General features: G+C 38.6%; 1 protein-coding gene across 1 annotated transcript in view; it reads right to left on the minus strand.

The window, feature by feature from the left end:
- The window catches only part of ADGRL2 (adhesion G protein-coupled receptor L2), a 161,837-nt gene that overhangs the window by 102,511 nt on the left and 37,651 nt on the right, over positions 1-21,675 (minus strand). The window lies entirely within an intron of this gene.

Consider the following 21,675-nt stretch of genomic DNA (forward strand, 5'->3'; position numbering starts at 1 on the left):
AAACAAATTTCATTTAATTTTCATTACTTAATTCCCATCATTTCAGGCAATTCACAGACTTTTTTGGCTGTTCAATGTCTTTGTTCAGAACACATTTAAGTAACTGAGTGGAAAATTCTGTCATAACCACACTTCTTCCTTCTAACTATTGGCAATTATTCTTCCAACTCACTGACAGGGTTACAACCAACTTAATTTTTACATATGAAGACTGAAGAAAATTTTTTACAGGAACACAGACACTTATCAGTACTGCAGCATTCTGGGTTACTACTCATCCAAAGCAATAATTATCCCTTGATTCAACTTACCAGGAAGTCACCTATTTAATTTTTGCCCTTCTGTTTTAACAAAGGTTTCCTAATACAATTTTTGCCTTTTCATTTCAGTTGCTTACACAGGATACTTTAATGCTATAATAAAATGACCTATATTAGATCAGGCAAAAAGCTCATTATTCATACTTCAGGCAAGCAAAGCAAAGAAGGTAACTCTTTTAAGCATTTGGTCCCGTTAAATCTTAATAACAAAATATTTCTAGGATATTTGTACACTACAGGGTAATATGAAGCAAGCCAAACTATAATCATGAAGAATAACCAATTTAAGTATTTACAAAAATATGTCTCTTTATGGGAACTGTTCAAATATAACCCAAGAAAGAAACAACTATATTCAGCCTCTGGGAACTTTTGCTAGACACATTGTTTTACATTTATATTAGATCATAAAACATAATTGATATTTTCAGAAAAACCGTTTAAATGAGATGAGGAAAAGCTGCTTCAGCAGTAACTTCATGCTGGTCAACCAGAATGCAATACTGTCACCCACATATACGTTTAGTATTTGGAAAAAACAAAGTATTTCATAGAACCAAAACTGAACTACTAGAAACAGGGCAACTAGCACAATTAGCACAGTCAGTCAAAGTTATTCCCTACTTGCAAGAATACGAAGTTGTAAGCGTATGCTAAGACAGACGGAAAATCTGGCAAAATTATGATACTATTTTTTGCCTGTTAAGAGAACGTATTGCAAAATGTATTTTACCAGTGCACGCGGCCTGAGGGGCTACAGACTCTGCAATGATCAGGCCTAGTTGTATAATAAGAAAGAATTTGGGAGCCCAAGAGTTCCTTTTACCTGTAATAAACCATTGTTAGTTCATTCAATAATGGAATATTCTACTTGGGTCAACGATGGCAGCTCAGGCAAACAAAAGAAGCCTTTATGCTCCATCTAGACGTTGCAAGGTGCTTATTCAATTTCTTCTGCATCAGGGGCACTGTTCCTTACCTAATATGTATACATTTGCTGAGTGTTATTCAGTCTTTGTTGCTTCTGACCCTCACTTGGCATTTAATTCCCAGTCCACCAGGGTATTCATGCTTGATGGCACTGATGCACACACTGAATGCTTTATTTATTTAATGGTACAGGGAATGAAGCTATAAACTGTATTAGACAATATCCTGTTTAAAGATGCCAATGGTCGGTGTCACAGCATTACTGACCCACGTCTACGGCGGTGAATATGTCATTGGAATTGAGAGGACAGTATATAATGATTACAGATCAACACCGCAATAAGGAAAGAATAAGGTTTCAATTCAGAATCCCATTTAACATTTTTTCAGGAATACGGCTGTAGTATTGAAAATGTTATGCGTGTTTTTATGTTCTCTGTTTTTCAAAGATGCACGTTAATCTTCATTGTTAGCAGCAAAGAAATTTTCCTCCAAATACTGCAGTGCCTAGTAACAACTGCTGATACTACACCAAAATTTAAGATACATCCCTGCGTAGCTACACAGAATTGTTTTAAAGCACGGTGCTCTGTGCCTAAAGCAGTAGAGAGCTGATTGTAAACAACACCCCTACGATTTGGTAACTAGTGAAGAAAAACAGTGACCTTTAGTCAGTTGAACAACTTTGCCATTTATAACAATAGAAGTAACTTCACCTACACTGGTCCGGTGTGTTTTTTCTCCTAGTTAAGGTAATGCTTTCAAAACAGCAAAACTCATGAATATTATTCAAATGTTCTCTCAAAAGGTCTGTTATCTAAAATCAAACAAGCAATATCTGACCACAATATTATGGAAGTGACCAACACAGTGGTGACCTACAGAAATCTCCCCATTCCAATATACTGACTAAAGGGAAATATTGCACAAAAGCTAATAGGCAACAACAGCAAGAGGTATTTTAGAGGAACTTAAATTATTCTGGAAGCCTGGGACCTAAGATCCATAACAGCCTATATCATCCGTTGGTTTTAATTATGTCTTTTAAAAAAGCTCCCCTGCTGTGTTTCTGAAATACTAAATGGCCTCCACAGCTACTTGGCATAACTCATTCTAATTCATGATTACAAGATGGTATTTTCAGACTATTCCCTCTTTCCCAGCAACTACTTAAATGGAAAACAAAAAATCATTTTGTCTTAATTCCTATTTAAGCCTTCCATCTGAGGCATAAAATTTGAAATGCAGTAAATGCCAAGTCACAGTACATAACATTTACGTTATGTTTCTGCAGAATTCCTATGCAATAGAAATTTTAAAAAGTTAAGGATGCTGATTTTAATATTTGTTTGTTAGGAAGAAAATTGGATTGCAAAAGTTTTACTTTTAAGCAGGATAGTGTGAACCGAATAAGATTTGGTCCCAATTTTTATTCTTCTGTGCAGGAGACAGAATTTTAAGATTACAACCACATACGTTAAAAGCAAAATGTTCTGCTTGATACAGTAGACATCTCATTCCCTAACTGCACTTCTACCTTCAAATGCTAAAAATTGATACGTGTATTTATCCTGTAAGCTGTGACTTAAACTATTCCTTCTAAGAAGGTTATGCCCTTAAGGTTCAAACAAAACACACTGGAAGACTCACTTAAAGGAAAAGATTCGACCGCTTTGTATGACCTGTCCTCTGCAGGATTACTCCCATAGCCTTCCTCTTTCTTTACTGTCTTCTTATTCCTAAAATACTACCGATTCTTTTTTAAAGAACATTGCCATTAAGAATTGTATCATTTGCATAGGAAAATTACCATTGTTATCTCCCTGAGAAAAGAAGAGCAAGGTAATGGAAAGGGAAGGGAATAACTGAACGCTTGGGGTCATAAGGACTAAGCCTTAAACAAAGACAGAATACAGAGTATTCATGAATTTGCAACTAGTCAAAACGTGCCAAGGACTGTGTTTCCTCTCTGTAAGCTCTTTTGTGCCGCACGTAAGCAAAAGTCAAGCTTCCCCCAAAAGAAGCAGTATCTGATTTTCTGGACAGTTTCTCTGATAGGATGTAGCTTGGGCTCTGTTTATCTGGAATAATGCTTGACAGCTGCATCCCCCAAGCACATGCTCTGATACAACGTCCCAAGATGGGTGAAGCATGTATAACAAAATGAAACTTAAAGCAAGACAGCCGAGTCAGACTAAATCCCTGTTTCATCGAGTCCTTTCTTGACTGAAAGACGTGGGGCTGTCTCTTGGTAACTTACAGAGAAACCACCAGGTCTAGAGGGGGAATATAGTGTCATTCTTCGCCTTTTTCTCTCTTTTTTTTTTTTTTTTTAAACATTGATTTTGAACAGCACATTAGAAAGAAGCATGACAGAATCAATAGAATTTAAGATGCTCTTGTAATCTGGGTTTAACATCATAGTAACACCTCTAATCAAAGACGGGGAACCCTTTGTGGCATTTTGACATCTACATCTATCATGTGGATATGGCTTTTATTGAGCTGAATTAACAACTTTAGTCAAATAATTAAAATCTAGCTGCCCAAAATGTCAGAGTAAAAGTAGTTTAACACTTCATCATTCTTGTAAAAGTGTAATTTTAATCTGCACATTATGCCAGCTGTTTTGTGGGTTTACAATAGAAGTAATCAAGCAGTAGAACAGAAAAAGAAATGGTAAAACAGCAAAAGAAACATTACAGTAGCCTGCCACATGTTGAAATTAGCACCAATTTTACTCCATGGAAATTAAATCCACCTATAAAAACTGATAATACCTCAAAACTATAAGCAAGGGAATACTTACAACATCAAATCCAACCTGGGTTCTATTTTTCTCCTTAAATAAAAAAGGCCATAAAAATCTCTCATTTCCTCCCAAAAGTGGAAGCAAAAAATATCATGGGTTCTATCCTTCAATTTGTCTTCTCATATCCCATTGCATTGGGAAAATCTGATTGTCCTACTACAAACTGAATTTAAAAAGACCAAGGCATATGGCATAAATGAGCATCACCACAAAAAAAAAAAAAAAAAAACACCAAAAAACACGAAAAGGGGGAGAAAAATAGTTTGGCTTTCATCTTTGCTGCTCCTCCCTCGTTTTGGCTAGGTGTTTTGTGGTGCGGGTTTTGGTTGTTTTTTGGGGTGTTTTTTTTGTTTGGTTGTTTTGGTTTTTTTTTACAGTGCAAGTGGATCACCCATGGTGCATAACTGATCAGGGTTCAGACCACATTTCTGTAGGGAGGGGCAAACTACAGTTGGAAACAGGTCCCAGGGGTGGGGGAGAAGGGTGGGATGCTTATTTAAGTGGTCACGCTGGCTTATTTTAATCGCAGATGAGTATAATCTCAGCTTTCTGTTACTCTCAGCAGTTGAAGGATTTGTTAATTTAATTAATAATAATTGAAATACAGACAAGCCAACAAGTATTGATAATTCTCCATAATAGAAATTCCTTTGCCTTTCCCTTTCATTATTATTCATACTGGTGCACAAGACCATTTACACCAACAGATACGACCTTTTTAAAACAAAGGAGTAAGTGTGAGACAGGGGAGGGAAAGGAGATGAAACACGATGCCGGTGCTGCAGTCATTTTATGTTAAAGGCTCCGCTTAGATGCGTAATTCATACCGCTGAAGTCAGAATAATTTGAGAGCTGAGTTTTCAACAGCCTGTATAAACGGTGCGTTTTGTTTCAGGAAATGTCTTCACTGAAATGCTGGCAACATGTATCTAATTATGTCAAAGTAAATATCACAATTTAAAAAAAAACTTTGATGCCTTAATTTTAAAAATAAGCTATACCGGAGTAACTCTTTTCTTTTACTACCTTGATGCCATTATTTTGCATTTTACTGATACATATCTCTGTTTCAGCCATGTTCTTTCCTCACTAACTGCATTAACAATGTTAACGAGAGGACCACACTTTCCATACTGACAAAAAAAACTTCATGTCTTCATTTTTTTTTTTCTTTTTCAGTTTTCTTATGGTTTAAAATGCAGAGTGGGTATCTCGAATTATGAGACTTGTACCACAGCAGTAGAGAGCCCACAGCAAAACACTTCCAAAGGGCCAAGCACTGTCCCCAGATGCACAGCACAGCTTCTTATTTATTTCAGTGGGAGTCTTAAACAGGCAAAGACGACAAGAAATAATAAGCACCTGGGGAAGAGATTAAGTTTAAGTAATAAGAAAAAAATATACCTAATCTTAAATAATTCTACTCATTATGGGAAGGTGCTGACACACTTCTCACCCCTGCAAAGTGAAGAGTAATGAGACAACTTAATTCTTTCATATTTCGACAATGCTAGCTATGCCTAGAGACTGCAGTTAAAATTTCTGGCAAGAAATTTTCATTCCTGCGACTCAGATCCAAGTCCCAACAAGCACCTAGGCTGACAGATCTGAGATAACTCACAGATCAAGTTTCTAGGTTAAATTAATACACCCCTCTACTATGTTAAGCTGAGTAAGGTGAAATGAATTTCATTAAGAAAATCTGGAAAGTGCTGTTTGAATTGGCAAGGAAATAAGGAAGGGTGGTGGGTGGCAGAGACTACCAGCTGAACACATCTGCAGCCTCAACTCCAAAGCTTTCTAGAAATCCACGATCCCACTGGGTGAAGGGGGGGGGGGGGGAAGACACAAGAACATGCGCTAAAGAATGCTCTCTTATCCGGACTGGCCACTAAACCAACAAGTAACTTGAATGCCTCGATGCTTCTGGGAGATTAAGAATTGCCCCAAAGGGAAACACTGCAAAAGAAAGGGATTAACAAGAAGTGAGTTCTAAAAACATTATTTTTTTTTTTTAATTGTAGACAAGCCAGAAATAGAGAACAACAGCTGAAGGGGAAATTAGAAAGAAAATGAAACTCCTGAAGACGATAAGGAATTGAGAGGGTTCAGATCTCTTGTGAGATTATTACCGCTAACAACCCAATTCAGAGAGATGCAAGATACACGTTACCATTTCTAACCCCTTACAGCAGCAAAAGTCTGACAACATAGAAAATAAACATTACGGGCAAATATTTCACTTGTAGTGCTAATTCAGTTGTTTTTACTCTTTCTTTAAAAGTACACTGTGTTCACATGGCTAAATTTTTTTCTTTGGAGTTTTTTTTGCATTGGTCCCTCTCAAGCACACCGCTGCGGAGAAACCTGGAGCGGGTGGCTGCCGGCTTTAGTTCCTCAGACACCTTACAAATATCCTCAACCCCACAAAACTTAACTAGAAAATCTGTACAATATTTGCTTTTTATTATTTTAGCGTTCCACGTGACTGTGTATTACTCATTACAAACGTCTCTGGGGCACGATTATTTGCACTGCGAGGTTGCAGGTTTTCCTGCATAAGAACTATTTTCTTCCTCCCACCCTGCAGCAGCGTCTTGCCTTGCTGCTGTCTGCCCCTCTCCAAACGGGCCACCCTGCTGCCTGCAGGGCATCAGCCAGGGGACTATGGGCCTCCTGCCCGCCGCTCACACCACCACTTGCCAGGCTGTCGCTAGCAGCTTAGCAGGAAGCACAGCCCACTGCTGCCCGTCCCGGGCCCTGGACTCTCCCTGTACACGTTGGGCAGATAGACATTTTTAAAAACTGGAAAGTGTAAAAGGGCCACATCCTTGACTACAAAACTGGGAGGAGTTAAGCAAGAAATGTATAAGATGAAAGCCAAACTGTAGAGCTGGCTTCCTAAGGAAACCCTTCCTAGCTCTCGCACTGTCTTGGTTCGCTTGGCAGGTTTTCGAGCTCCTCCTCTACCCATGGCGAACTCGCTTCAGAGAGTTACTCGCAGCTACATTTCCTCTGTTCCTTTGTTAAAGATGGAGTCCCCCCAGGGCTGCTCACAGCACTTGCTCAGGGCTACCTTCCTCTCCCTTCGATCAAAGTGGAATATCTTAGTCTCCTATCAGGCATCGGTGCCTTCCACAATTTCCAGCACCAGTTGCATCAAATATGGCTGTGGAAATTTGTATTTTTTCCCTCCTGCTTTCTGGAGTAAAAATTTATTTTAAAAAAATGCAATTAAGTAGGATACCACTCTCCTTGCACCAGGGAATCGGGTTTCATTCAAATGAGATTCAAGATTTACTACAGCATTCAACTCCAGATTATAAATCTTATGTATTTAGAAGTATTCAGCATATACATAGCTTACTTATTACCTAATGCCTCTTTGCAATGTCACATGCAACGTGTGAATAATACGGCTAGCACCTAGAATGCCTTTTCCAGATTCTTGTCCATTACCGTTTTGTGTATCAGTTTGGGAGTCTTGTCACTACACAATGCAGTTCCCTCCAGCTCAATCTTAAGCAAAAACACCAAACGTAACAAATCTGTATTTCTGGTACTGTTGTAACATCCAATTTCTTTGTTCGGATTTGTATCCATTAAGATGCAATAACAGAAAATATGCTGTGTTAAGAGGCGAAAGAATACAGTTCATGTTTCTTAAAATAACAGCAAGATTTTCTTTTTGAATCGTTTTAAGTATTTCCTACACATCCCAAAGGAATCTATTGCCTCCTGCGTGAATCTAGCCTCTTCTGCATGGTACAGGGCAACCTGTATCTAAAAAATGCCATGCCTTGGCACCAAGAGCTTGCCACACGAATAATGAAATCATGAGAAGATACTCGAGCACAGAGACACTGAACTGCTCAATAATGTCTTTAAATGCTTTTTGGTTATTGACATAACAAAAGAGATTGTATCTTGACCATAGGAAATATGAGTATGATGAAAACAATGGAAGAGTGTTTCTATAGCTCAACCTCTATCTCCCTATATATATATATATTCTCTACAAAAATAGTGTGTGAATGTAATCTTAATGTTCTAAAGCTGATCCAAAAGAAACAAGCATTCTAGCAAAAAAGCTCGTAAATAAAAAAAACTGTCCTTCAAATAATCATTATACTGCAGTTATACAATGTAACACAGTATAGCACTAAAGACCAATACTAAATCTGAATTACAGGATATAGAAATTTAGCTTGCTTAACACGATACATTGAAGTTATATTTGATCAACTGTTTCATCTGTTTAAGAATTAGTGTTTAACATATGATGTCATAAATGTTACTCTTAAAATCAAGCAAATTTTTTCCAGGAGAAAATATTTCACTACGAATATTTCCCATTTGTTTCATTTAGAGGCACGTTTTTCCATTACAAGCTTTGGAAACAAGAAAAAAATCACGTTTTTGTGAAAGTGTCCCGTTTTCTCTGAATCCAGTTTGTTTCTACATGATCAATCCCAGTTGAGCTCATAAATCTCACAGCAGAACTTATGAAACAGCTACAACAAATATCAGAAAGACAAGAAACGGCTGATCCGACTTTCCACCCAGGCTATCCAGGATGAACAGATCGGTTTCCCAGATGTCTATTCATGCCTGGGCTGGCGAAGCCATTGTAATGAAAATCAGAGTTAAAAGGTCTGGGGCTTTATCTGGCCTGGAGGTACCCTCTGAAAAATCCTGTTTTTCCTGGTCTAGGAGTCGCCTAAAGAAGTGACCCCTTGAACAAGGTGAGTTATTCAGAAGCCTGAAATAAATTCCTATGTGGGAGATGCTATGTGGTCTTTGCCATTTACCCATTTCCCTCAGGTTGATGCACTTCAGCAGAAACAAGGGCTGGAAAGTGCCACTGTCACAGTCTCCCATGACTAGATGTTAGACACCTAAAATGCAGAGACAGTGCCTAATAGCATCCATAAACATACTTTTCAGAACAATGAAGAACCTACAGCGTGCACCAACAATGAAGCCGTTGCCTCCATCTCTAAGCACATCAGCACTTTTAAAAATACCGGGCTCTTGGGACAGAAAACTGAAGTTTCGTAGAAAACAGGACGTCAACAGAAGATTGAGGAAATAGTTTCAGAGCTTTGATTTGATCCATCATAAACCTGCACCACCACAGAAAGGGGCAGCCCTGTCTTCTCCTCCAAGTCCCCATCTATGCCCAGCCCCTTGTGCCGCCCCCAGGGCTGGGACGCAATCGGGGCCAGCGCCGTGATGGGGCCGAGCCCCCGCTCCTGGCAGCACGGGGCCAGCGGGGAGAGGGGGAACCCGCAGTCGGGGCTGGGGCGGAGGAGGAGCAGCCCCCACTCAGACCACTGCCGGGACTGAATTCATCGAGGAACGGGGACACTCATTTTAAGCCCCCGAAGCCCATGAAGCAAACTGACCAGTGCTGCTCTTGCATTTCAAGTAAACCCCAGTCTTAACGAATTAGCCAGACAATTCTACCTCCAGAATCAGATTAAGATTTAAATTAGAGTTAATTGATTGAAAAAATTCTTTGAGAAGTTAATTGTTCTCTGAGTTTGCTGAATTGCTGCCTACAAACTCAGAGACACAAAACAATACAGATTAAGCACATGGAGAAAGTTTAAATTAATTTTAGGGAGCTGGATCCAATTATCATGAATATTTATTTTACTTTAGATTGGCACTAACAGAAACATGCATTGCCAATAGTTTAGATATGCAAAGAGAAGACAAAGATCTAATCCATTACATCAAAACCCACACACTGATTTTTAAGGCAGTCTGATTTGCATAGAGTAACTGCACGTTTAGGTATTATTCCAGGCTCACTCCTTTTAGGACTACAGATTCAGAATACTTTCCCACCCATAAGATGCAAAAAGAGATATATTTGTCTATTTATAAATATCCTTTTGGTACCTGATGAGTTTTTAGTCAAAACTGTTCATCTATGAATGTATATTTTATGCAACAGATGCCAGAGGAAAAGACTTGACTGGAAGCAAATTAATTAATTTTTAAAATAATATTTCCTTCAGCATGCTTAGTTTGAGAGGAAAGGACCTCTGAACGCTCATCAGGGTTCCAGTGTTTACTCCCTCTGTATTTTAGGGCAAGTAACTTGACCTTTCGCTCCGTGACTTACTAATTTGTAACATGCAGAAATGTTAATACAACAGCACTAGAAGTTAACCATTCATAAAATGTTCTGAGGACACTGCGCAGTGTGCTACACTCTCTGCTGCACACCTTCCCAAGCTTGCAAGCTACCTTTTTTGTCTTTTTAAAATTTTCTGTCATTTTCACTTCTTTTTTTCCCCCCCTAATTAGGAAACTTACTTAGAACCAGTTTGCTAATGCAAGACCAGGATTTGGCAGGGGGGAGATAAAACTCAACGGATGCATGTAGCTGTTCTCTTCTACTATCAAAGTGATGTTTTCTTCCCCAGAAACTTATGCAGAAGACAGAGAAGCAGGGAAGAGGAACGTACCAGCCAACCTCATCCCGCAGCAAGCTGCCTCTGCTGAGCCCCCCAACGCCCCTCCAAGCTTAGCACTGGGACCAGCACAAGACTAGCAGGGGGTGAAAACAGGCAAGGCAAGAGTGAAAGGAAACTATGATTAATTCAGCATAATCTGTGCGTGACATAAATGTGACCTAAATTTGATTAGTCTTCCTAATCTAAACAAAGGCAGAGAGAAACTCATCCATTTATGAGGAAGCATTTCTCGGTTAAGTGAGAATTCTTATCAAGCGCTGTATTTTCTAAGGTTTTTAAAGCACCTAAATCTCCCTGAGTGAAACAGAAGTTAGTCACCTAACGCATTCAGCAATACACCCATAATTGCCAGCCTTGCCTCATGTATTAACTAGAGTTATTACCTTGATCAGTTTTACTCCTACTCAAAGTGATAATGAAATGGCAATTTTTCACAGCTGTTGAAACACAACCTCCTTGTTTTCTTGCAGTAACATTGCAAACCAGAAGAAATGAAAGAAAGGAAGACAGAGATATACATGGATTTCTTTTCACAGAACCATATGAGAATTAACCTTGGAAACAACCTGAGAGCCTTTAAAATAGGCTTTGGGGTCGATGCTTTTTGAACACAATTAAACCATTATTTTTAAACACAAATTACCATACAGCAGCATGAGCTCAGCATGAGTGCAGCAAGAGATGGTAGGAGCCATTTTCAATCTAGTTAAAAAAATCCTGTTGATTTGCTAGATTCTGTAATTATCAATCACAATGTATTAAAATATTTATTAACTCTTAATAACTGCTTTTAAAGAGTGCATCATTAGTAACTAAGTTTTCTTCGTCGGGATTCCAAACTCTGGTCTGAGTTTTACAATTCAAAAGAAAGGTATTGTCATCCATCAGGCTTTTTTTTTTTTCTTTGCTTTAGGTTGGTTTTTGTTTGTTTGTTTGTTTTTTTTTCTTTTCTTAGCTTTGTTTGTTTTTGTTTTTTTTTTAATTAACAAATTGCTATATAACGACTCCTGAGTGCTAGTAAATATTAACTTGCAGACTAAAGGCAAGAAATAAAACCAGTGTGAAGGTGCAACTACTCATAAAATTGTCCTGGGCATACATATATAAAATTGTCTTGGGCATACATATATAACTGAGATGCTCAAATGAACATCATGAATTTTGGACTGTATAGAACACCCGAGAATGAAAATTGTAACTCTTACGAGAAGTGTGGAAAAATGCAAGGAGAAATTGTAAAGAAACAGATGTTGCACTTACTCATAGTAAGGACTGTATCTATTCTATAAACAGCATTAAAGAAACCTAGAAGGGCAATTGGATGACATCAACACTTCTGAAGTTTCTTTGGATTCATTTTAATAAATATCAGGTAAAGGGAGGCATAATTTAGCTGTCTGAATTACTGGATTATGAATTAAAAGGCTCCTTTTACCATTCCGTACTCAAACCACAGTCATATTAAGCATAAGACTGTAATATGAATTCTTAAAGAATGAGAAAATATTATCAGTTCTGCAAGTGATTAAGTCTAGCCCAAAAAGAACATGTAAGGCAAATGCTTTGGAAAGCCTGCCTTTTTTGTATAAATGACAGATCAAAGCGGTATTAGTAAAATTATATAATCCTGTTAAACTGGATCCTGGAAAAGGAGTACTGAAAGGCAATTTAGACTCTACCACTTCCTTAAACCACCACATTCTATTTATTTTAATTCGCAGGTCCCTGCAAAACTCTTACTGGCATGCGCATACTTTCTGCTGAAATCACAGGACAGGACAATCAGGTTTGTTATCAAAAATACTCCAACATAACAAACACATGCACACGTTTTTCTTGGGCTGAGAAACAGCAGTCTTCTGCTTTTCACACTGACAAATTTTATAAAGGCAGAAAAATTGTCTCAAATTTGTCTTCTGTTCTTCACTGAAAAAAAAAAAAAAAAACAAACCCAAAACATACACAGATGGATGGAGATGTCTTACATGTTCTGCACACTGTACTGTCACCACGGGACCACCTGCAATCCTGCGCTGCCCAGATAGGTGTTCTCAAAAACACCTGGGTAAGCTGTTTGCCCAAGGACTATGTACTGGAGATAAGAGGTAATTAGCAAATGGAACTATTCCTAGCACTCCTCCTTCAACATTAAGCGCAGAGCTGCAGCAGCAAGCTGGCACCTGGTAGAGGGAAATGCTAGATGCGATCATTTCAATTTACACATTCAGCACTACATCCCATATGCTTGTCAACGTGAAAGTCTCAGTGATAACAGAGATACCCTAAGAAAATGCTCCGTTGAAATGCTGACATGAAGTTTTTATGTATGAAGCAGACCCTCTCCTCTGGACCATCTGTAACTTCTTCCTTTTCTCATGGGGCATGTGTTGGCCATAAAATCTTTTCATTAAAAAAAAAAAAAAAAGAAAATTAAGTTTGACTTTAAAGAGAAAATTATAAGCCCTTAAACATCCATAAACCAAGTTCATATACCCAAGTATCGTTCACATAAACACACTACTTGCTCAGCAAGAAGAAAAATCTGCTGAGCAGGAAAAGTTTGCTGCAATTAGATATAGCAAAATTTAGAACTCCTGCAAAATTAAAGAAAAGTACCTGGCACTATGACTTTTATCACTACATTAACTTAACCAAACTGGCAAAATACGACCGGTTTTGTCTCCTGACTCTGGGATATTTTTCCAAGCCTATGTTCTGCGCACATCTTAAACTCACAGGTGTTTTTCCAATGATTTCATAACCAGAAATTCTTTAAGTACGACAAAAGCAGGAAGCCTACTTTTGTGTCAGAAGTGACAAGTTTGCCGAATTAGGTGACCAAGGCTAAGGAAGACAATGCAGAGAAGCTGAATGATTTCCTCTGCACAGCTGAGGTTTGCGAGGTGGCGCAGATTATCAGAAAGGGATGATGGAGGGGATGGAGGGAGGGAAACAGGATGACAAAGTTTACAAGGACACAGTGTTACTCAGCATACTCCTTAAATGGTCTGGAAACGGGGTGAGAAGAGAGAGATGGAGAAACCGGCTCCATGATAATGTCTTTAATCAGTAAAATCTACAAAAGACAAGGAGATTCATGACCACAGTAACGCACTCCAAAATGTAAAGATATAACTTAGGATATTAAAAAAGTATTTAATTAAAGAATGAGTAGGGATAAATCTACTGGGACTCAATGACAATGGATAATTAAGGAATGCCCACTGTAAGCAGGCTACTTTGTGCATTTTAGCATTTTGGCACCGTCCTCTGAAGCTTCAAATACTGAGTAGCAGTAACAAAAAAATCTCAGCTAGGAGGATCAAGACACAATGAGGCAATTCACATTTCCTGTAAAAGTGTCCGCAGTCTTAAAATCCCTAAAGCACCTTTGAAAGGACTAGCTCGTCTGGGAAATGAGTCCTCTGGAAAAATCTTGTTTCCCTCTCCAGGGCAAAACTGAAATGCAACTCTGACAACCACCTAACCACGCCCTTATAAAGCCACAAAGACCGTGTTCACATTTGCACTTTGAAATACTCGCAGACAATCTGGGATATGCCCCACCACCTTCATAACTAAATAAAGGAAGTTCTAGCTCTAGATACTCTGCCTTCAAATGACAGAGAACCACAGAGTAGCATTAACTGTGTTAAGAGTCAAACTGGTACTAGATTATAACAAAGAATGATACAAAGAATGGCATACAAGTATCTAAAGGGTGGGTTGAAGGAGGATGGAGCCGGGCTCTTTTCAATGGTTCCAAGTGACAGGACGAGGGGCAATGGGCACAAGTTGGAACACAGGAAGTTCCGTTCAAATACACGGAAACAGTTCTTTACGGTGAGGGTGACAGAGCACTGGCACAGGCTGCCCAGGGAGGTTGTGGAGTCCCCTTCCCTGGAGATTTTCAAGACCCGCCTGGATGCAGTCCTGAGTAATGTGCTCTAGGCGGTCCTGCTTTAGCAGGGGAGTTGGACTAGATGATCTCTAGAGGTCCCTTCCAACTCTGATGATTCTGTGATTCTGTGATTTTAGACCTGTTTTCCTTCCTGAAAATAAAATGCCCGTTCACCTGGCACAGTGGTTTCTCAGGCTCCAGTGGACGCACAGATCTCTCTATTTTTTTTCATCTTTATCTACTCCACCCTTACCCTCTACCCACACTGCTCTACCATGGCCTACACCCCTCCCACTCGTCCAATGCCCCGGTGACATGGTTCAGGGAGGTGACTCGGGGAAAACACCTTCCCAGAAGACCGACTGTCTCCTGCCGGTCCTGCTCCCCGTATCAGTCCACCACACGGGTGCCAGAGCCAGCACAAGGGAGCTGATGGGGTGAGAGAGCAGGACTCAACACTCCCCACCCCCATCAGATGAAAGGATTGTAGCTCCGTGTTACCTGGCTGCCCCCACTGATGTGCAGGTACCCAGAAGCGCAGCCGTGCCCAACCTCCGTGAGGTCGGCTCCCAGGGCCGGCGCAGATGTTCTCCTGCCCAGCTGCGAGGAGGGCACCCGCAGCCTTGCCCTTGACCATCTTCCAAAGGCACGCTGCCTACTGCAAACACCTTCTGATAATTAAATCTTAATACTTTCACTTTGGAAAGCAAACACCTGACACAGAGAAGCTGTACGCATCTCCACATGCTCCAGAGACTTTCCTAAATAACTTGTCAGCGGTACTAATTGAAAGTGTGTAGTGTTAATACGTTAACAGCAGACATATGATCAAAAAAAAGTCTTTTCCACAGAAAACTGGAATTTGTCAGAGGGACGGGAAGAGATGCATGTGGACCTATTATTGTGTAAATTTATTATTATGCTTAAAGTATTTATTTGGGATATAATTTAGAAATTACTGTTACGCATCCTAACCGTATGCTTTGTAGGTGTTTTTTTTCCCCCCTTTAAACAGCATCAAAGCCTTACATTGACCTCATTAGAGCTACTTCAAGTTCTGATCTCCTAAACACAACATACACAGAAAACAACTGCAGTGCTGCTCTTAAAGTCTCTGACTATAAGGTCTAGGTGTATATTCAAACGACACGGGCAAATCTGACAGCTCTAAAAACAGACTTAGCAGTTTAAATTGCAGACATGCTATTGTGTTGTCTGTTCTCCTGAGTCAGCAGAATAAGCATTCTTGTAACCTTCAATACTCTGGCTGAGGAAACCAAAAAAAAAAGTGAGTGTGGAAAAACCCAGAGAAAAAAAAAAAAAAAAAAAAAACCGAAAATAAGCATTCTAAGTCCAGGGCTGTTAGTCTGCCATCATCAAAAGGAGACACCTACCTATGCTGCAGATGCAATTTAGGAGTCACGTCTTCATAAACGCTCAAAGAATAAGAATGAATTTTCAGCTGAGCGTATGTGTACACACTGTTAAATGTATATATCTATATGTATTTAAATACCTAGTTTAAAGCTCAAACTATGCAGGTAATTTGTGCAAAAATTAATTCCCAATGAAGGGTATACATTTGTGTGGGTAATACAAATGGAATTGATTCCAGGGTCTTTTATTCCAATACCTCCTTCACTTCCAATACCCCCAGGTTATCTAAGGGTGTAGCATAATTGAGAACGATTTTCATGGAACAGCAATTTTAAATAAATGGGATACTGGAGATGAGAGTTGTGGGCCTAAAAATGTTTTCATGTCTAAAACATGAAATACCATGCAGTAAACATGATGTGTTTTGACTATTTAAATGGTTAACTGGCACCAGTAAATAAATATATAAACCCCAATCTTTTTAAGAATTAAACTTTTAGATTACAGCTTCTAGGAAGAGTCACCTTACAAAGACCAAACTAAGGTACCACAAAAATGTGAACTGTCTTTTTATTGACAGATCTATTGTTAACACTCATGAGAATCACTCGCTTGTGAGCAGTCAACTAACGCCACATTATCAAGATATGTTGCATAAAAATTCTCAAAATCTTCAATAATGAGCTTTCCCTGTGTTATTTCTTCATAGTGTCATTGGAAACAATTCATTGGGCCTTATCAGACAAGAGTACCCATTTTCTATCATTCCATTTTAACCTGCCTAATCAGTTGAACAAAAGTACTTTATGTAAAATGATTCCTTTAGTTGCCTTAGCTACAAATCCCTGCAGTATTGTATAATTGAAATCTACTCACGTAAGTTAGGAATAATTAGGACCCCAAATTAAGCCAAACACAAAGTTAATTCAAATAGTCAGCTGCTGTCATTTAAATGGTTACAGAGTTTTATTGTTGCTTAACATCTTTGAATGCTCTTAAATGCACCTTTTTTTTTTTTTTTTTTTTTTTCTCCCTCCTTCCCGCCCCAAATGGAAATCCCGTACCCCAAATGGAAATAGGATCAAGAGCATAAATTTTGGTCAGGTCACAAACATTCATACCTTGACCAAAGATTGTCTTCAGTAAAGTTTTTCCCTGTTATTGTCACTAGATTTTTTAATTTATTTTTCTTAAATCAACCAAACAAAAAAAGGAATTAAAAAGAATGGAAACAGATGAGGCTTTGAGGTAAATAAAGTTAGAATCATTGAGTCTGCTCTTACCACAGCAAACTTGTAATAGCAAATATTCAAAGCGGCTCTTCATTCTGCAAAAAAACTTTCGTAAAAAGGAGGCAACAAAATGGATCCCTAGCGAATCCAAGAGCTAGAAAATAATGCATCGAAGAGGTAAAGTTACATATTATAACTGGTGTTGTTGCAAGGACTGAGTTAGGACTCTGCTGATTTAACAGGGTGAAATACAAAATAATTTATACAGCAAATTACTTGTTATACTGTTATAGCTATTATAGATAACAAAATAGCTGCTATATTACAAGATTACAGTGTAACTGGCAAAGAAAACCACTGGTGGTTAGATGCATTTCTCAACTGTTTTTCTGTCGGCACTCAGTTTCAATGCAGAACAAAACACTGTATATTAAAAATCCTTCAAGACAGTTTACATATGGATGGCTTCCAGACTTTTATATATATATGAAAAGATAGAGATATCTGTATCTACACTAGTATAAAGATATAGAAGATTTAAATTTTTTTAGTACTGAGCAGGATTTGAATTGAAGGCCCAAACCAAACAGTTTATGTATGATATGCTATGCTGATATATTTAATTTTTTTCCAGCCGGTACATTAATACATGAAGTGATGTTTTGTGGACTCTATCCATCTTTATGGGTAATAATCCACATCACAAACCACCCGTTTGCCCTCTAGTACTTTCCATGCTTCACTCTTCACGCATGCCAGCTTCATCTGTTGCAAATTAAATGATGCAAAAGCGTAAGCAGCAAACTGTTCGGTTTTGTTTACTAAAAGAATATTTATTCTAAGCCATGAAAAAGCATGATCAGTTCTATGCCAGAAACCCACATTTTTCCAATAGACTTTTAATGGTAAATGTTAACAATGGTGCAGAATAAATCGGAACTTTATTCTTAACGTAACATTCTATAATTAAAAAGAAAAAAATGATGACATAGCACTAAAGGCAATCCGCAAGCCTACGTTAGAGAAAAGAACTGGGGCAGCTCAATGGGGACAAATAGGAGAAATTAAGGTGAAAGACTGTGGAAGGCAGATCAAGTCCCATGCATAGCCAAACAGGATCAGTAGTGAACAGGCAAATCCGACTGAAGCTCGCTAGGAAGATGGTTAAAACAGAAATGATACGAAATAGTGCTGAAGTCTTTAAAAAGCAAACATTTCTCACTGCTTTTCCAACTAACAATGCAGCAGATAGGAGAATTTGGTTTCAGCATCAACTTCCTCAGATCTCCTAAATGAATTACTGAACTCAAGTTTAACAGGAAAATCGCTCCAACAGCGCCTTGCATTAATTGTACTTTCTACTGGAACAGAACAAAACTACCGAGCTCCTGAGAGAGACATCAAAATCCTTGACAGGGGAGAACACAAAAGCCAGCTCTCCTTCCATCGTCAAGATCCCTCGTAAAACTCACCGAGTGCTGTATCCAACGACTGAAAGTTATGTGGTCCCCCTGGGTTTCTCACATGTATGTGTTGCTCAGGCAACGGATGAAAAAAAATTCATTTTGCTTCCCAACTAGTCTCCCCTACACACATTTTATACACCGAGAAAACATCAGTGATCATTATACTAGTACGAATTGCAAAAGCAAAAAGAATGAAATATTCCAAACTACCCGGACTGGTCCAAGCTCAGGAGGAACAACCAGGGAATCTCCCCTACCACCGCCAACGTCCTCCTGTACGTTTACGTGAGTTGCCGTAACGTCACTGGGACATGGATGAATCATCTCCCTAATCAAAAGAAGGACCCACGAACCGAGCTAACATTCATACAACTCTATTTCTTTACACTTCAAAAGAAAGCCAGGAGATAGAGATTACAGAAACACAAAGAGCTTTAGCACAATTGGGCTTTGAAAGCCAGTGGAGTAGTTCAAGACCCTTTCTGGAAGGGCAGGAATTTGGGACACCTTCAAGCAAAAGGATTTTTTTCAGCTCCTGTCTATTCGAAAGAACCGTGTATTCAATTTATCATACCATGTCTTCGGATTCGAGGTGTGGCTTATTTACAGAATCACCCCCACAAAATTTATCCTGTGTTAAAAATGTAAAAATATCAGTATTCCTGCAAAAAATGAACGATGACTGGCAAAACATCCAGCATTCACGCGTCTCATTCTAAATGCCAATCCAAACAAACCATCAATGGATAAACTAGTACTATCTATAGAAATGCAAAACTGGAGCTGATCCAGCTTTGACAGAATGAAATTTTATCAAATTTGAAGTGATTGGAAATAAAAAACCTGCAGAGAGATTCTACCAGCACAAGCACATAATAAGTACCATGTAAAACTGGAAGTACAAGAAAATTATTCATGAAGCTTTACTGTTTTACTTCCTTATCTTTTTTTCTTCTAATTTTATACTTGGACAGTAGATAATACCATCAAGTGCTGCTTTAGAGCCATATTATCCAAGTACAAAGTCATATAGTAAATAACAAAAAAAAAAATAAAAATCAGAGGGAACGACTATAAATATTCTTCTAACCAACCAATGTTGCTGAGTAATTATGATACTAATTAACCACTGTAAAAGAACAGTCAATTTTTAAGTGTCTCTTCCATGAAGGTCACTGTATATACATATACAACTGCATAACAGCATGTTGGGAGCTCCTATACTATTAAGTGTATTTATGAGGAGAATACGGACAAACCAACCAAGAACTTCTCCCTGTGAATGCTTTTCTCTCCTCTTCCTCACATAACACAACCTGGAACACTATCACAAACATGGAAACAGATACATCCATGAAACATACATTAGAGCTGTCCGCCTTAATTCCTTTTTCTGTAGAGCTTTCATCCTACATACACTTGTGGCTATTAAGACATCCATACAACACACAATGAGCGTAATAGGTATTACTCTGCTGTAACATTTACTCACGGAAGTAGACCATGAGCATCAATGGCTCTACTTGCAACTATAAAACCCATTATGTGTTTGTAGCACTTGGCAAAGAATATTAAATCTAAAATCATTATACTTTATGGTAATTTTTATAATCTGATCATAAGGACACTAAATGTAATAAGAAAGCCAGAGCCGAGGCATTCACTGATATCAGATGCTTCAGGCACTTATACTTCTATTTTACACTATGACCTAAAAGTACAATATAAAGAAAGACAATGTTGTTAAAGCTATATAAAAAACCTTCTTATTAAGACAAACGGTATTCTTCCATTTGACATAAAACAGAAATGAAAATCGTTAAATACTTCAAAAAATACAACTGTTAATAAAAATAAATTATATACATTTTCATATTTAGTAACTGAGTGCTAATGAAGCCTATTCATTTTTTAATAGACGCGTATGTCCGCATTCTGCTACTGTGTTCTTGCAAGGGTACCTTACCATAATAAACTAGTCTAAAATACACCCAGATTTATATTTAATAAAAGAAAAGCCCTTTAGGCTATGGTGTCAGTGGAGGTTAGCTCACTGCAGCGGCCAGCTGCACGGCCCACCGAGACCCACCGAGACCCACCCAGGGTACGGCAAGGAAAGATGGCAAACTGAAGGAATAGCTCGGAGGACCCTGAAAATACATCATCTGCCCTTAGCACAACACACTGCGCTTCGACAGTTTTACACGTTACAGGGTTCTTTTCTTCTTCTGAATACAGAGCTCAAGGAATGCCAAATCAATCATTCATACAAAATTCATAGAGGAGAACGTTTTTAAGTAACTGAGGAAGAAGACAAAATATCAAAATAGTAATGCTATTCTTCATCTTATACTAATTACGCATTTGTACTTTTTTCTTTGCTTAAATTGTAAGACCCTTACATTAACATTTCCTAGCAAATTCTCATGTACTGTTAGTACAGTATTTAAAATGGTTCTTCATGAAGTCTTCTACATGGTTCTTCCACATTTTAAAATAGTGGCGGTTTTGGTTTGGTTTCAAAAATGTAATGTTATAGCATAGGATCCTGCAGACCTCACTGCTCAGGGAATATATGAAAGGATATTCACTGCCAGCACGTTAAAAGAATCGCTGGCTTTTCCAGGCACTCTGTCAGTCTCTATTATCTGGAAACGCACTTGAAAACTTTAACAGACCTTCTTCTTTAAGAAGAAGTTTGGTCTCACTGCTTGCTTAGATCAATTTCCTTTCTAGAAGGTACGTTAGGCCTACACCTCCCTCAGAAAAGGAAAAAGAGGTGTCTCGGGTGAGAATGCAGCACAATATCCCAGTGAAAACTGGCGTGCTCTTCCAGGAAAGAAAACGGGACTCAGTGCAGCAGTTGCTTTCTGCAGAAGCCCAACTGCTCCCTTCACACAGACAGTTTCTTCCGCACAACCGGCGGTAACTGATAAAAAAAAAAAAAAAAATTTGCTAAAGAATCATAAACCGCATTAGGTACACACAATAAAAATGAAGATTGGAAGGCTTGTTTGAGAGACCGTCCAAAGGGCGGGCAATAACTGGCTGGCCTTAGGGCGCTCGGTGTGCTTATGGATGCTTTGCCACCTCCGTTAAACCAAGCAGCTGCCTACTAACTGTGTGCTCACAGAGCTCTCACCGTG

The sequence above is a fragment of the Vanellus vanellus genome (assembly GCF_965231255.1).
Source record: "Vanellus vanellus genome assembly, chromosome: 5".
In the NCBI taxonomy this organism is placed as follows: Eukaryota; Metazoa; Chordata; class Aves; order Charadriiformes; family Charadriidae; genus Vanellus; species Vanellus vanellus.